Genomic DNA, 5,000 nt, shown 5'->3' with positions numbered 1-5,000 from the left:
AGAATGTGAGAAGCAGTATTTATCCAACACTCACCTGTCGTATAGTATCAGAGAATGAGAGGCAGTATCTATCCAACACTCACCTGTCACAGATTATCAGAGAATGAGAGAGGCAGCATCTATCCAACACTCACCTGTCATATAGCGTCAGAGAATGAGAAGGGCCGTATCTATCCAATACTCACCTGTCACATAGTGTCAGAGAATGAGAGAGGCAGTATCTATCCAACACTCACCTGTCACATAGTGTCAGAGAATAAAAGAGGCAGTATCTATCCAAAACTCACCGGTCATACATTGTCAGAGAATGAGAGAGACATCATCTATTCAACACTCACCTGTCACATAGTGTCAGAGAATGAGAGAGGCAGTATCTATCCAACACTCACCTGTCACATAGTGTCAGAGAATAAAAGAGGCAGTATCTATCCAAAACTCACCGGTCATATAGTGTCAGAGAATGAGAGAGACAGCATCTATTCAACACTCACCTGTCACATACTTTCAGAGAATGAGCGAGACAATATCTATCCAACACTCACCTGTCATATAGTGTCAGAGAATGAGAGTGGCAGTATCTATCCTACATTCACCTGTCCCATAATGTCAGAGAATGAGAGAGACAGCATCTATCCAAAACTCACCTGTCACATGGTGTCAGAGAATGAGAGAGACAGTATCTATCCAACAATCACATGTCACATCGTGTCAGAGAATGAGAGAGGTAGTATCTATCAAACACTCACCTGTCACATCGTGTCAGAGAATGAGAGAGACAGCATCTATTCAACATTCACCTGTCACATAGTGTCAGAGAATGAGAGAGACAGTATCTATCCAACACTCACCTGTCATATAGTGTCAGAGAATGAGAGGGGCAGTATCTATCCAACACTCACCTGTCCCATAATGTCAGAGAATGAGAGAGAGAGCATCTATCCAACACTCACCTGTCACATAGTGTCAGAGAATGAGCGAGGCAGTATCTATCGAACACTCACTTGTCACATAGTGTCAGAGAATATGAGAAGCAGTATTTATCCATCACTCACCTGTCATATAGTATCAGAGAATGAGAGGCAGTATCTATCCAACACTCACCTGTCATACAGTGTCAAAGAATGAGAGAGACAGCATCTATCGAACACTCACCTGTCACATAGTGTCCGATAATGAGAGGCGCAGTATCTATCCAACACTCACCTGTCACATAGTGTCAGAGAATGAGGGAGGCAGTATCTATCCAGTACTCACCTGTCACATTGTGTCAGAGAATGAGAGAGACAGCATCTATCCAACACTCACCTGTCACATTGTGTCAGAGAATGAGAGAGACAGCATCTATCCAACACTGAAATGTCACACAGTATTAGAGAATGTGAGAAGCAGTATTTATCCAACATTCACCTGTCACATAGTGTCAGAGAATAAAAGAGGCAGTATCTATCCAAAACTCACCAGTCATATAGTGTCAGAGAATGAGAGAGGCAGTATCTATCCAACACGCACCTATAACATAGTGTCTGAGAATGAGAGAGGCTGTATCTATCCAACACTCACCTGTCACATAGTGTCAGAGAATGAGAGAGGCAGTATCTATCCAACACTCACCTGTCACATAGTGTCAGAGAATGAGACAGGCTGTAACTATCCAACACTCACCTGTCACACAGTGTCAGAGAATGAGAGAGGCTGGATCTATCCAACACTCACCTGTCACATAGTGTCAGAGAATGAGGGAGGCAGTATCTATCCAGTACTCACCTGTCACATTGTGTCAGAGAATGAGAGAGACAGCATCTATCCAACACTCACCTGTCACATTGTGTCAGAGAATGGGAGAGACAGCATCTATCCAACACTGAAATGTCACACAGTATTAGAGAATGTGAGAAGCAGTATTTATCCAACATTCACCTGTCACATAGTGTCAGAGAATAAAAGAGGCAGTATCTATCCAAAACTCACCAGTCATATAGTGTCAGAGAATGAGAGAGGCAGTATCTATCCAACACGCACCTATAACATAGTGTCTGAGAATGAGGGAGGCAGTATCTATCCAACACGCACCTATAACATAGTGTCTGAGAATGAGAGAGGCTGTATCTATCCAACACTCAACTGTCACATAGTGTCAGAGAATGAGAGAGGCAGTATCTATCCAACACTCACCTGTCACATAGTGTCAGAGAATGAGACAGGCTGTAACTATCCAACACTCACCTGTCACACAGTGTCAGAGAATGAGAGAGGCTGGATCTATCCAACACTCACCTGTCACATAGTGTCAGATAATGAGAGAGGCTGTATCTATCCAATACTCACCTGTCACATATTGTCAGAGAATGAGAGAGACAGTATCTATCCAACAATCACATGTCACATCGTGTCAGAGAATGAGATTGGCAGTATCTATCAAACACTCACCTGTCACATAGTGTCAGAGAATGAGAGAGACAGCATCTATTCAACACTCACCTGTCACATAGTGTCAGAGAATGAGAGAGACAGTATCTATCCAACACTCCCATGTCACATCGTGTCAGAGAATGAGAAAGACAGCATCTATTCAACACTCACCTGTCACATAGTTTCAGAGAATGAGAGAGACAATATCTATCCAACACTCACCTGTCATATAGTGTCAGAGAATGAGAGGGGCAGTATCTATCCAACATTCACCTGTCCCATAATGTCAGAGAATGAGAGAGACAGCATCTATCCAACACTCACCTGTCACATGCTGTCAGAGAATGAGAGAGACAGTATCTATCCAACAATCACATGTCACATCGTGTCAGAGAATGAGAGAGACAGTATCTATCAAACATTCACCTGTCACATAGTGTCAGAGAATGAGAGAGACAGTATCTATCCAACACTGCCATGTCACATCTTGTCAGAGAATAAAAGAGGCAGTATCTATCCAACACTCACCTGTCACATGCTGTCAGAGAATGAGAGAGACAGTATCTATCCAACACTCACCTGTCATATAGTGTCAGAGAATGAGAGGGGCAGTATCTATCCAACACTCACCTGTCCCATAATGTCAGAGAATGAGAGAGAGAGCATCTATCCAACATTCACCTGTCACATTGTGTCAGAGAATGAGCTAGGCAGTATCTATCGAACACTCACCTCTCACATAGTATCAGAGAATGAGAGGCAGTATCTATCCAACTCTCACCTGACCAATAATGTCAGAGAATGAGAGAGACAGCATCTATCCAACGCTAACCCTAACCCTAACCCTAACATTAAGCCTATACTTAAACCTATCCCTAACCCTAACCCTGACCCTAACCCTAACCCTAACCCTAAACCTAACCCGAACCCTAACCCTAACCCTAATGCTAACACCAACCCGAATCCTAACCCTGACCCTAACCCTAACCCTAACCCTAAACGTAAACCTAACACTAAAACTAAAACTAACTCTAACCCCAACCATAACCCTAACCCTAAACCTAACCCTAATCCTAACCCTAACCCTAACACTAATCCTAATCCTAACCCTAACCTTAACCCTAACCCTAACCTTAACCGTAACCCTAACCCTAACCCTAACCCGAACCCTAACCCTAACCCTAACCCAAACCCTAACCCTAACTCTAACCATAACGCTAATCTTAACCCTAATCCTGACCCTAACCCTTACACTAACCTATCCCAACCCTAACACTAACCGTAACCCTAACCCTAACCCTAACCCTAACCCTAACCCTAACCCTAACCCTAAATGAACCCTAACCCTAACCCTAACCCTAATCCTAACCCTAACCCTAACCTTAACGCTAACCCTAACCCTAACCATAACATTAATCCTAACCCTAACCCTAACCCTAACCCTAACCGTAACCCTAACCCTAACCCGAACCCTAACCCTAACCCTAACCCTAACCCTAACCCTCACCCGAACCATAACGCTAACCCTAACCCAAATCCTGACCCTAACCCTAACACTAACCCTATCCCAACCCTAACCCTAACCCTAACCCTAACCCTAACCCTAATCCTTACCTAAACCTAACCCTAACCATAAACCTAACACTAACCCAAACCCTAACCATAACCCTAACGCTAACACGAACCATAACCCTAACCCTAACCATAACCCTAACGTTAACCCTAACCATAACCCTAACCCTAACCCTAACCCTAGCCCTAACCCTAATCCTAACCCAAATCATAACACTAACGCTAACCCTAATCCTAACCCTAACCCAAACCCGATCCCTAAATCTAACCCAAAACCTAACCTAACCCTGACGCTAACCGTAACCTTAATCCTAATGCTAACCCAAACCCTAACCCTAACACTAACCCTATCCTTAAACCTAACCCTAACCCTAACCCGAACCCTAACCCGAACCCTAACCATAAGCTTAACCCTAACCCTAACCCTAAACCTAGCCTAATCCTAACCCTAATTCTAATCCTAACCCTAACCCTAACCCGATCCCTAAATCTAACCCAAAACCTAACCTAACCCTGACGCTAACCGTAACCTCAATCCTAATGCTAACCCAAACCCTAACCCTAACACTAACCCTATCCTTAAACCTAACCCTAACCCTAACCCGAACCCTAACCCGAACCCTAACCCTAAGCTTAACCCTAACCCTAACCCTAAACCTAGCCTAACCCTAACCCTAATCCTAACCCTAACCCTAAGCTTATCCCTAACTCTAACCCTAAACCAAACCCGAACCCTAACCCTAACCCTAACCCTAACACTAACCCTAAACCTAACCCTAACCCTAACCCTAACCATAACGCTAAGCCTAAACCTAACCCTAACCCTAACACGAACTCTAACACTAACCCTAAACCTAACCCTAACCTTAACCCAAACCCTAACCCTGAACCGAACCCTAACGCTAACCCTAACCCTAACCGTAACCGTAACCCTAACCCGAACCCTAACCCGAACCCTAACCTTAACCCTAAACCTAGCCCTAACCCTAACCCTAACCCTAATCATAACCCTAACCCTA

This window comes from Pristiophorus japonicus, chromosome 22, assembly GCF_044704955.1.
Source record: "Pristiophorus japonicus isolate sPriJap1 chromosome 22, sPriJap1.hap1, whole genome shotgun sequence".
NCBI lineage: Eukaryota > Metazoa > Chordata > Chondrichthyes > Pristiophoridae > Pristiophorus > Pristiophorus japonicus.
The sequence above is the reverse complement of the archived record's forward strand: the minus strand, read 5'-3'. Positions refer to the sequence as shown.